Source organism: Lacerta agilis, chromosome 1 (assembly GCF_009819535.1).
Source record: "Lacerta agilis isolate rLacAgi1 chromosome 1, rLacAgi1.pri, whole genome shotgun sequence".
Taxonomy (NCBI): domain Eukaryota; kingdom Metazoa; phylum Chordata; class Lepidosauria; order Squamata; family Lacertidae; genus Lacerta; species Lacerta agilis.
The window spans coordinates 89067998-89081286 of record NC_046312.1 but is presented as its reverse complement, the minus strand read 5'-3'; positions in this window follow the sequence as shown (position 1 = coordinate 89081286).

Below are 13289 nucleotides of genomic sequence, written 5' to 3'. Positions count from 1 at the left end.
GCCACCCTCCTCATCTGTTGCATGGAACAAGCTCTGACTTCACTGCCCCTGGAAAGAATCTGTGCCCTTCACAACTGGAGATAAAGCCAAATGCTGTGAATTTCCAGTGTTTGTGGGAGTTGTTTACCTCTCTAACCCCAGCCTTTGACACCCGAGACATATAGTTTTAGGACACACCTCATTTTTTGTCATTCTTTGTCATTTTTAATGTTGTCTTCTAAAGTATGGTAACACACCCTGAGACTTTAAGGTGAAGGGTGGCTAATAAATTATTATAATAATCATAGTACCAAAAATGCAGTTATGGGTGCTTCATTCCATAAACCAAGGTCATGCAGATGCCAATCCCTACCTTTAATAGGTATAAGTATCATCTGTCAAAAATATTACAAGCTGCCAAAGCAATGGTAATAGTAAAGAGCATTATCAATTTTATCTAAAGGTAGGTGGTAATAAGAAGACAGGTAATTCATCCATGAAAATTCATCATAGAGTCAATGGGCTAGATGGGACCCTGAGGATCATCTAGTCCAACCCCCTGCAATGTAAGAATATGCAGCTGTCCCTTACGAGCAGTGCTTTTTTTATTCAAAAAATTTTTTTAGGTGTACCCCTGCGTTCCCCCCAGAAAAAAGCACTGCTTGAACCTGCAACCTTGAGGTTATCAGCACCATGCCCTAACCAACTGAGCTATCCACAGCAAATGTCACAGAAGTCAGAGTAGCATAGAACTGACACACCATTGGCTTAGGGACTTTAACTACTTTACTTAGCACCATGTCCATTCAGGGATATTAACAATTTTGTAATCATTTAGTGTTTGAAAACCTACCTTAAAAAAAGGAAAAAGGAAAAAAAAGCCAGGCCTAGCAAGCAGCTATTAATGAATGGAAGAATATGCCTATGATCTGCTCACCAGCATTGGTTTAGTGAAGCAGAAAATAACTTGATTTTCACGGCTAGATTAAGAGTACAGCCCTGAAAGCAGAAGTGAATACGGAAACAACAAAGGAGCCATAGAAAAAAAGACCAATTATTTGATGCTGAGTGCTATTGCTCAAATTTCTTCCTGCAAAGTACAATATATGCTATTTATCTTATGAGTATGATTCACATGCCACTTGTTGCAGCCAGGTATGCTAATGGCCCTTTCTGCTTACAAGACTTTGAGATACTGTCTCTGAATTAGATCTATAGCTAGAACAAAAAGACAGACGATCAATATGTATTTATTTTTAGAGACATCATTGAATCTCACAGCTTTGTATTTTATCACTTGAGAAAGGCTATCTTAACTGATTTTGAAAGAAAGGGTTTTTGTTTGGTTTTTTTACTTTAGAAAGCCATTTGCTTCCTTAGGAACCATGTAATAGTTATTTATTTGTGGTGTATTTATTTGTCTTATTGTTATTTCATCCTTTCTACTTGGTTCTCCCCCTTTATCCTCACAACCATCCTGTGACGGGCTAATTTTGAGAGAAAGTGCTTCACCCAGTTCCATGGATGAGTGGTGACGTGTACTCAGGTTTCACTTATTCTAGTCTGGCAAATGCTGAGGGGGTGGAGAGAAGTAGCAGCAAGGTGTTTGAGGACAAAACTGTGTATGCTGCGCACTAAGCCCCTGCAGTCCCTAAGCCAACCTGGTGCCCTCAGGTACAGTGTTGGAGCACAATTCAACTGCCAGGTCAGTTGGCTTCTGTATGTGGAAGTTGGGAATGTGATTTTGTCCTCCAACCTCAGGAAGCAAAACATCTTGTGCCAGCCCAGTTGACCATTGTGTGAATCATAGGAACCAACTCCTAGAGGCTGTGTGGGCTTCAGCCCCCCCCCCAAAAAAAATATTTGAGGGGGCTGCGGGTCCCCACAGTTGATGGGCATTGCCACTCAAATAGTGTGTGTGCACTGTGCCATGTGATCAATTATGCAGGTGGAGCTTACTTGAACGCCCCCCCACCCATTTTATTTAAGTTGGCCCCCTGGTGTAAATCAAATGGAAAATCATTCTCAAGTCACTGCCAATGCAATGGTATGTACTGTATGTATGAATGCTCAAATGTAAGCACCCCAGAGCTCAATGGTGCTCTTTCTTCTAGCTAAGCAGGATGAGACTGCATAATGTTTAGAGCAAGAGATGAAGATGCAATAATAGGAATGGGGATGGAACATGCTGGAGCTATAATGATGTCAAAGGTGGTCATTTCCTGAAGTTAAACGTTTTTGCAATCATAAGGAAAAACATTGAGTTTGATCCAACTTTGATATAACAAAGACTTTGATTTCTTTCTTTAAGGGCTGCAAAATAGGTTGCAGGTAGAAACCTCATGAAGTTTCAGAGATAGTTGAGAAAACTAGGTTTTAATGTACAGTGGTACCTTGGTTCTCATACTTAATCTGTTCTGGAAGTCCGTTCCAAAACCAAGGCATGCTTTCCCATAGAAAGTAATGCAACATGGATTAATCCATTACAGACTTTTAAAAACAACCCCTAAAACAGCAATTTAACATGAATTTTACTATCTAACGAGACCATTGATCCATAAAATGAAAGCAATAAACAATGTACTGCAGTCACACAATCAATCAATCAATCAATCAATCAGTAGCTGAACTGGGTTCCACACAGTCACAAAAATGCAAAATAAAAAGCAAAAACAGACAAAGCTCAGCGTAACATTCAAAACGGAAGCGTAACACTCAAAACAGAAGCGTGGCACTCAAAACAGGGCACGTTTGGCTTCCGAAAATAGTTCGCATCCGAGAACACTTACTTCCAGGTTTGCAGTGTTTGAGTACCAAGTTGCTTGAGTACCAAGGCGTTTGAGAACCAAGGTACCACTGTATTAGGTTGCTGGTAGGAATGGTTTAAAAGTGTGCATTTTACCAGAAGTGGAGAGATATGTGGATTATGAATGATGGAGAGTACTGACACTTGATTATGGATAAGGTGCCAGGTGAAAACATTTCTATATAACCAGCTCTTTGGCTGATTAAACATCCTATGTATGGCCTTTTAAATGTGTTTGCAGTAGAGTGGTTATTTTGTATTTTGTGTTCTCATTTTCTTTTTTTATGTTGTGAACTGCCCTGTGATCTTCAGATGAATTATGGTATACAAATTTAATAAATAAGTTGGATCTCTTCTCTCTCTCTTTTCCTTCTGGGTGGTTTTGTTGTGTATGTAAAGCTCTGTGTTCACTTACAATAGATAAAATTGAATAAAACATCGAATAAAACCCCACAGTAATCATACCTGACCAACTTATTTAGGCTTCATAAATAAAATACTTGGGGAAAGCACTACTGTGATTTTTAGAACAAAGTTGCCCCCCATTCCTCAAAACAGTGGCAATTCATTTGCTCCACAGCCTGCAGCAAATCGATGTATTTTCAGTGAAGACTCCCTGCATCTCCCTTGCAGTCTCCTAAATCAGCTCCTTGTGTTTAAAAGGAAAATAAAAACTTTTTTTTCAGGGTAGGCTGTATGCTACACAAGTCCTAAAAGAGCACATTCCTCTCAAAAAATGAAGGCAGTAAATAAGGCCTATTCCCCCTTACAATCTTAAAAAGACCCTACAAGATTACTCTTCAGACCTCCAGTGAATCCAGAAGTTTTGTTCTCTGCATCAGGAAGCTCATAATTTATACTGAAGAGGCAGGAGACCTTTCAAAAGCGGTGTCAACACTCTTGAAGCTTTCCTCCCTTAGGGCTCTCATTTCTCTTGCTCTCTCATTTTGCCTCCCCCCCCTTTTTTTGAAATGTTGCTTCCACAACAAGGCCCTTTATCATGGCTGAGGTGCTGCTTTTTCATGATCAGCTGGAAGTGGAATTAAAACAACAGTGTGTCTACACACACATACACCACTTTGAACTGAACTGAGAAGACTTCGAAACTGTTTAACATATTATAATCTGAGTGGTGAACAAAAATTCAATGTAAAAACAATAAAATGGTACTGTAATTGTAAAAACAGATTTAAAAAAGAGGAATTCAGGAATAACAGGGTCTAGACATAAAAAATGTCTGAAACAACAGATGGGTGACTTCTAAATATACAGGCGTCTCCTCACTTGCATATGATCAGGGCACATGCTCCCAATGACATGAAAATAGTGCCAAAAGGGGGCAGGGCAGGGCCAGAATGGGTGTAGAATGGGGGCAGAACGGGGGTGGAACAGGGGAGTCCCCACTTGCACACGTCCTGGAATGGAACCCCCACATAAGTGGGGATTCCCGTTTATAATTTTATCTATCCTTTGTCAAAGAAGTCAAAGGCGTACAGGGCAATAAACAACAAAAACTAATTTTGGTCTATCTCCTGGCATACCGCAAACCCTCAAGGCAGATTACAACAGTTAAATACAAGCCATGGATAAAAATAACAATTAAAAAACCATAAAAGCAGAAACAACAACAACAACAACAATAACAATATACCCATAAACCAGTAAAACCTCACAAGAACAAAGACAGTTAAATGTATCATTGTTGTATAAAATTTTGTTAAATGCTACTTTTATCTCAGGCCAAAATCATTGGTCTTAGTGGGAACACAATTGGGGAGTTCAGATAGGAGAAAAAGGCTTGGGAAAAGGTTCACTATGGATCTCTTTCAGCTCAAATCAGGGAATTCTCTCTGCACTGTGAAATTAAGGGAAGTGTGAATACCAAAGAGTGGCTGTATTTTGGTTCACATATTATTTTGGAAAATGTGGACTCAGTAGGTTTTGCCTTCAAATGCAAACTGAAATGAATTTCTCTGACATCCCTTATTATAGATAATGGGGGTGGATAATTTTTTGGCCTCTCTTTTCACTTCTTTGCTTGCTGTACGATCCGTTAGCCTTTGTGCTGCTTAGAGGAAATAGAGAATAATATTCAGTCACTGGGAAAGCACATCAGCTCTTTTGCTTCCTGTTGTAAAACAGCAAAAATAGTCTTGTCTCTATTTTAGCATGAATAGAAGAAAAATAGCCTTGCTAATCCCCCATTTGTCAAGGAAGACTGAAGGGCAAACAGTGAACAAGCTTTGGGATAGACAGCCTTTCCATACTGTATTTTTTTGTCTATATTGCAAGTGATATAATTACAAAAATTGGTGCGGACACACACACACACACACACACACACACACATTTGCATTGTTGTCACAGTTAGGAAATATTTCAAGCCATCAGAAAATACACTTGCAGCTCTTTACTGGGGAGATGATTGCAATTCTTAATTTTAGTTTCAATTTAGGTCCACTTTTCAGAGGTTCCCCATCACTGCCCTCAGGTCAGCTGCTGCTATGGAGCCATGTAGCTGCTATAGAATAAACAACAACAACAACAACAACAAAATCTAAATAACTTTCAGCAACTACAATATAGCTATTCATTCTGACCTGGATGGTCACTTACTGATTCATTCATTAACAGTACCAATAAAACTCAATGAAATCATAGTCAGCCAACATATAAACTATGAAAAACTGACATTGGTACATACACAACCAAACAAAGTGTAACAACACAGATTCAACCGGAAGCCTGGGTAACTAGCTGTTTACACAGCACCCTACACTTGTAAGATTTGCCAACTGTAGAGAGAGATTTGCATGGCAAGGTCCCGAACCCTCCCCCTTTATTGGTTACAGAATGTGAGTGGTATTGGCTTAGGCCAGGGATCCCCAAACTAAGGCCCGGGGGCCAGATGTGGCCCAATTGCCTTCTAAATCCGGCCCGCGGATGGTCCGGGAATCAGCGTGTTTTTACATGAGTAGAATGTATCCCCGAAAATAATGGAGTATGCGGAAATTGCAAGATTAACAGCGACAATCAGGCAACAGGGCAATGAAACATTTCAAGAAGGATGGGCAAAGTTTATGGAATACATAGGAAAAATATGTTAAATTTACAAATGTTGAGATAGACCTCGTAACGCGAACGGAATGTATTATATTGGAACTGTAAGGAAAGTTTTAATATTGGCAAGTATAATTGTATATGTGGTAAAGATGCATATTATTAGACTAATTTGGGAAGGGTGGAAATCAATGCGAAAATAAAGGATATATTTCAAGAAGACAGAAGAAGGAAGATTGCTAGTCTACACTGGGTGGTGGGGGTGGGGTGGGGGTAAGGGAGATTTATTAGTATTTTTTTGTTGTTTTTATTTGTGTTTTGTTTGTATGTTGATGAAATAAATAAATAAAATATGGTAAAGAAAGAAAGAAAGAAAGAAAGAAAGAAAGAAAGTGTCCTTTTATTTAAAATGCATCTCTGGGTTATTTGTGGGGCATAGGAATTCGTTCATTTCCCCCCCAAAATATAGTCTGGCCCCTGACAAGGTCTGAGGACAGTGGACCGGCCCCCTGCTGAAAAAGTTTGCTGACCCCTGGCTTAGGCATTGGAACCAAACCAACTATATCTGACTCCTGCCCGCCTGCAGGAAGTCTCAGAAGGGTTAACCACCAGTAGGGGGAGCCCACATCAACTAGGAACTAGATTTGCCCATAAATTCCTGGGAAATGTGGCAATACCATCAATAAGGCAACTCTGTTAGACCTTAAAATCCCAACTGGTATCTAAGACAGAAGGTGCTTAATTCTGGATCCGTCCCATTTACTTTAGAGGAACTATTATTGAGCAACCAGGATAAATCTGTCAAGAGCCACTTGCCAGGATGGCTATGAATACCCTTGAGTCACAGAGTCAGTATTACTAGGAATACCAGTTGCTGGGGACCACAAGTAAGAGAGTATTATTGTGCCCATGTCATACTTGTGTACTTCCCAGAGGGCATCTGATCCCACATGATCCTAATCAATAAAAATACATAACTAACTGAGGTTCTGCCTCTTCCCAACAAAAATCCTGGCTAGGCCCATGTCCAGCACCCCTGTTTTGTCCCTGTGTTGTGTGGTCTTGGCTAAAAGATTCCATTTCAAACGGACGTAAGTGTGTCTTGTCTCCTTTGTCTCTTGCCTGGTTCTCATCAAGCAATGAAATATGTCTTGTTGTGGGTTGCATTCCTGAATACAACATTTAAAACAATTACATCTACAATTATTAAAGTAATTCAAATAAATAGCTACTTTGTAATGTAATTATTTGCTACAAATGAACATAAATGATTTCAATATATTAAACATTTGTTCGAGCAGCTGTTAAAATCTATCTTCATTAAAAGTGCCTGTGGGCTAGGCAAACCCCTGGCAGATGCCTATTTATCAACACACCCCACTTTACAATTCTGAGTTTTAATTTCTTTCACTAGTGCCAATTCTTTGTTTTCTTCCCTCAGCCCTATACTAGGTACTAGAGGCGGACATGTTGATTCAGAAGTCTATTGCATTCTTTAAAGAGCTGTACATATGATGTAACTACGCTGGAATGGCGTTATTCGTTTTAATGGAACCATTGCAGAGTGCATGGCTTATATATACCTGTGGGCCAAAATGAGAACAAACTGCAGAAAATGTAGGTGTATGTATCAAATGCTTAATTTTTAAGAATATTTTAATGGAGAAATATGATGGTTTATTTGACAATTTGGCGGCTCAAGAGGAATCAGAAATGGGGCAGGGATTAAGTTAGTTGGAACATGGAAGCAGAAACACAGGACTGTAGAAAGGAGCAGCAGGGAGTGGAAAATATAGACATTACTCCCATTAATTAATGGTCCATAACCCTTCCAGAGTTTAGATTTTCATACTTTTTGACAGTAACAGACAGATTCTGCCACACCAGGAGTGCAGAACCTGTGTCCCTCCTTCTAAATTTGGACTCTAAATGCCATCAGCCCCAGCCAACATGGCCATTGGTTAGACATGATGGGAACTGTAGTCCAGCAACATCTGAAGGAACACAATTTCCCATCCCTTTGCTACAAGTCAGCTTACCTTATTTGGTGGGTGGCATTGTGGCTGGGCCCTGGGCCCCATGGTGGTCCGGCCAGGGAATGGAGACTTGCGCCCTCCTCGCCACCGCTTGCCCATGCCATTGGCACTGGGCAGGGTCCCTGACCAATCAGCGCCGACAGGGGGTGTGACCACAGGGAATTTAAACCACAGTGCAGCGGGGAGACTGTCCTCTCGGGCCGTTTGCTGGATCTCCCGCCCACCGGCCCTCTTTTTCTGCTTTGCTGCAATACAACCTTGCTATGGACAAATGTTGGTCACCATATTTTGGGATGGGGCGGAAATTCTTCCACTTGGCAACTGGCTCCAGCCATTTGGTTTTCACCTACCTCATAACAATTGTCACAACTTTGAGAGATAGTCTGGCTTTACCAGATACCTAAGCCAAACCGCTTGCATCTGTAACCAATAAAGTTGTGGCCTATTTGAACCCATAAATCAAAATCTGCTTTTTCATGTGTTTTATTTATCCACTGGGGAACTGCGGCCTTGGCACGCAAGAAGAGATTCAACACTGACAAGCATTAACTAGGGCTGTGGTGGTTCCTAGAACTATTTCCTGTACAGAATATTTTTGTGCAGAGGAGGAACAAGTGTTTTTTTTTTTTTTTTTTTGGCAGAAGCCCTGTTGTGTTAAGTAGCATTTTAACAGGTAAATAATGGTTATTATGGTACAGGAATGAAAAGGAATCTCTAAAGACTTTGGCTTGGGGGAGAAGAGATACAGGGGCCATTAAATGTCTCTGTATAATCTAAGTAACAACTCATTTAAATATTATGTCTTAGCTGCATGCTGCTTCTTTTATGTTGTTTAACTTTACACCCTCTATATTCATGCAGATGTAAATTTGGCATCTGGATGGAGCTGAGGAAACATAAAAGTATCAAACCACATCTAATTCCCATCCGTCCAGGTTTATGCTATAAATAAATTATGCCACAGACCTCTAAGAGAGAGAGGATGAACAGCCTGCATCAATGCATAAAGAAATAGCTTGTAAGAATTGAGTGCAATGTGTAAATATTAGCTTCTTTTCTAAATGCAAAAATGTCTAAAGGATGTCCAGAAATTCATCAACTTTGGGGGCAGGCCACCTGCACATATATTTATCAGCATTTAGATATGCTGGTTCAGCCAAAAACCTCACAACTTCTTTCAAGTCATCAGACTTGGTATATCTGTGTCTGTTAGCATTTCCACGGAAGGAGGAACTAAAGTCGATAGCAAAGGTTGGAGCAATGATTCTTGGGCAAGAGCACATTCCTTTGTGTAAAGACCCAACTATCTGTGTCCAAATTAATTAGAAGGTGTTGCTAGGGGCAGGCTAATAGTTTTGGATTCTTCTCCTTGGAGCCTAGTTAGGTTGTCACCTGTCAGAGAATGGTAGCAATTCAAGTGGACCGAAAGGGCAATTCACCTTTCTTTATGGAATCACATGGAATTTACTGGGAAAGCAAAGCACTAAGTACATTTGATTGTGTGACTCCCCAGGAGTGGCTCACTGCAACAGGTTGGTTTTCCCTGAACTGCAAAGTGATTTTGAGGATTACCTGATGTTGTAGCAGAGCCAACACTGTCTGTGCTTGAAGGAGCTGTGTGTATGTTTAGCCTGGAAAAAGAGGAGACAGAGGATATATGATGTTGTTCAGTCATTCAGTCGTGTCTGACTCTTCGTGACCCCATGGACCAGAGCACGCCTATCTTTCACTGCCTCCCGCAGTTTGGCCAAACTCATGCTAGTCGCTTCGAGAACACTGTCCAACCATCTCATCCTCTGTCATCCCCTTCTCCTTGTGCCCTCCATCTTTCCCAACACCAAGGTCTTTTCTAGGGAGTCTTCTCTTCTCATGAGGTGGCCAAAGTACTGGAGCCTCAACTTCAGGATCTGCCCTTCCAGTGAGCACTCAGGGCTGATTTCTTTACGGATGGATAAGTTTGATCTTCTTTCAGCCCATGGGACTCTCAAGAGTCTCCTCCAGCACCATAATTCAAAAGCATCAATTCTTTGGCAGTCTTCTTTATGGTCCAGCTCTCACTTCCATACATTACTACTGGGAAAACAATAGCTTTAACTATACGGACCTTTGTCGGCAAGGTGATGTCTCTGCTTTTTAAGATGCTGTCTAGGTTTGTCATTGCTTTCCTCCCAAGAAGCAGGCGTCTTTTAATTTCGTGACTGCTGTCACCATCTGCAGTGATCATGGAGCCCAAGAAAGTAAAATCTCTCACTGCCTCCATTTCTTCCCCTTCTATTTGCCAGGAGGTGTTGGGACCAGTGGCCATGATCTTAGTTTTTTTGATGTTGACCTTCAGACCATTTGCGCTCTCCTCTTTCACTCTCATTAAAAGGTTCTTTAATTCCTCCTCACTTTCTGCCATCAAGGTTGTGTCGTCAGCATATCTGAGGTTGTTGATATTTCTTCCGGCAATCTTAATTCCGGCTTGGGATTCATCCAGTCCAGCCTTTCACATGATGAATTCTGCATATAAGTTAAATAAGCAGGGAGACAATATACAGCCTTGTCGTACTCCTTTCCCAATTTTGAACCAATCAAATTATAGCTTCTTGTCCCACACAGAGATTTCTCAGGAGACAAATGAGGTGATCCGGCACTTTAAGTACTTGCCATAGTTTGCTGTGGTCGACACAGTCAAATGCTTTTGCGTAGTCAATGAAGCAGAAGTAGATGTTTTTCTGGAACTCTCTAGCTTTCTCCATAATCCAGCACATGTTTGCAATTTGGTCTCTGGTTCCTCTGCCCCTTCGAAATCCAGCTTGCACTTCTGGGAGTTCTCGGTCCACATACTGCTTAAGCCTGCCTTGTAGAATTTTAAGCATAACCTTGCTAGTGTGTGAAATAAGTGCAATTGAGATATGATTGCCATCTTCAAATATCTAAAGGGCTGTCACATGGAAGATGGCTTCAAATTAGAAGAAAAGATTTCAACTAAACATCAGGAATAACTTGCTGACAGTAAGAGCTATTCGACAGTGGAACAGTCTTCTGGATCCTGGTTGCTTCAGCTGTGGATCATCTTGGCTTAGATTGGATCTTCTTTATGGGCTTCCCACAGGCATCTGAATGGCCACTGTGAGAACAGAATGATGGACTAAATGGGTCATTGGCTTAATCCAGCAGGCCCTTCTTATGTTTTGAACTAGCTAAGTCTCATTCTGATCTAGGGTGGGTGGTGCTGGGATAAAAAGAGGTGCAGAATTTTACCAACAGCAAGGCTTTAATTGTTAGTTATTGTTGCATTTTAGAGGTTATTTTGTTACAGTGTTTGGGAATGGTACAATGTGCCTTTGCAATATTAATGTTTTTATGGATTGTTTTATAGGATACATTAATCTGTATTTTAACAATGCAGTTCAATTGGTTTTATGATTTGCAAACCACTTAGAAGAACATTAAGTGGTAGATGAATAAATAATACGGATATGGATAAAAATCTGAATAAATAAATACATAGATGGTATATTACTACTAGGGCTGTGCACCAGATCCAGCCAAATCCCAGAACCTGAACTGAATTTGGACAATTTGCTTAGATTGGGTTGAGGCAGCCTTGGATCACTTCAGGTTGGATTGGGTCTACCCAGGGCTGTTAAAGGAGGTTAAATCATGATTAAACATGTGATCAGAGGAGAAGAATAAAGGTTTTAAACCCTGATTAAACATATGATTGGGAGCGAGAAAGGGAGACGCACATGCCATGACTGTACAAGGCTCCAGGGGCGGAGCAAGGGGGCGAGGGGCGGGCCGCCCCGGGTACCGGCCCACCCCTGCGATCGGCACGGCAACTTTTAAGGCAGATGTGGCCTTACCTATGCTCTTCCCCCACCAACCCACCTCCCACTTCACTGTGTTTGTTTGCTATGGAGGTCTACTCCATTGAGCATGCTGTCACAGCTCTGATTTTAAGTGCTGGTAAAAGGTCACTGAAATAAGTCCACACATAACCAAGCGAGATAAAGGATATAGCCATTAAAACCAATCATCAAATCACTCCTAGTCCACCCCTGACCCAGCAAGGGGAGCTACTGATTTATAGTCGTTTCTGAAATGCTGTGTTATTTTGTGATAGGTGTATATATCATGTTTTTGCTAGTTGTTCCTCCGATGTCAGCAATCCACTTGCAAATCTCACTTTCCAAAGGTTTATTACCTGCTCATAAAAATATTCTTTATGCCACAATGAAATTTGGCAGCCGTGCTAGTGAATTGTATAATTTCTTTTTCGGAATAAACAATTATACAGCCAAGCATTCAGATGAAGCCTATTTCTAACACAGACCAATTTCTTTTATCCATTAAATTCAAAGGCAAACTCTTTAGTGTATGGGAGCGTGTGTGCAGTTATCAAACAGTAGCATTCAAAAAAGGATGCCATTGTTCAAGCTGTTTGTTTTTGCTTTATGAGGAAGGATGGTAGTGATTGTCAAATCATTTTTATGGTATAATAGCAATGTCTAGCCTCAGTTGTGTTTAAGTGTTGACTGAAGGTCGGCAGGTACAAATTTTCAGAAGCTACTAGAATGGCATCTTCTGCCTAATTATTAAAACCTAAGGCAGAGGAGGGCACACTTTTTCTGTCAAGAGCTACGTTCCCTCAAGGATAATTGGGGGGGCTGTATACCAGTGATGGGTGACAATGGAACCAAAAGCAAGGGGGACCACAGGTGGGTGGATGGGGTCACCTCTATTTCACTCTTTTTGCCATTTCCCTCTCTTTCCTACCCCTTTTCTCACCCTTTCCCCTTTTCGTTGTCCCACATGAAGCTAGGTCCTTGTGACCTAAGATATAGGAGCTATATTGCTGAAAGACTGGCCATTCCTGTGGAACAGCAGCTGCTCCTTTGTGTTCCTCAGGATTCAGATAGACTCAAAAGAGTGATAGTGATGCTGGAAGATATAGCAGAGTACTCCTCACATAGTAAGGGGATCCCAACAGAATCTGCATGTAGCTGATTGTAAACCATGTTTGCCACATAACCATTTATCTAATCATGGTGTCAAATCTAGAAATGAGGGGAAGGCTTGGAAAGGGAATTTCACCAGTCTGAGCCCCCTCTGAATCAGTCCCAGATCTCTCAGAAGTTTGGCTCTGCTACCACTCCTCCCAGCCACTAGTTCTGCCTACATCTTTCCAAATCCAAACCTTATTGAGGGAGGAAGCTTTGCGAGTAGCCTAACTTTCAGGCTTAAGGACTATGAGGAATGGAGCTCCAAAAGCTTCCTCAAGCATGAGCAGCAGTATCCACTGATACTGCTTCCCAGTGCCAACTGGCTATGGCTATGCTTGCTTGTGATGGCATGCAGTAATGCCTGGGGTTGCTGAGAGACTTCCTTGACAGCAGTTTCCTTCAATAATGTGGTGTACT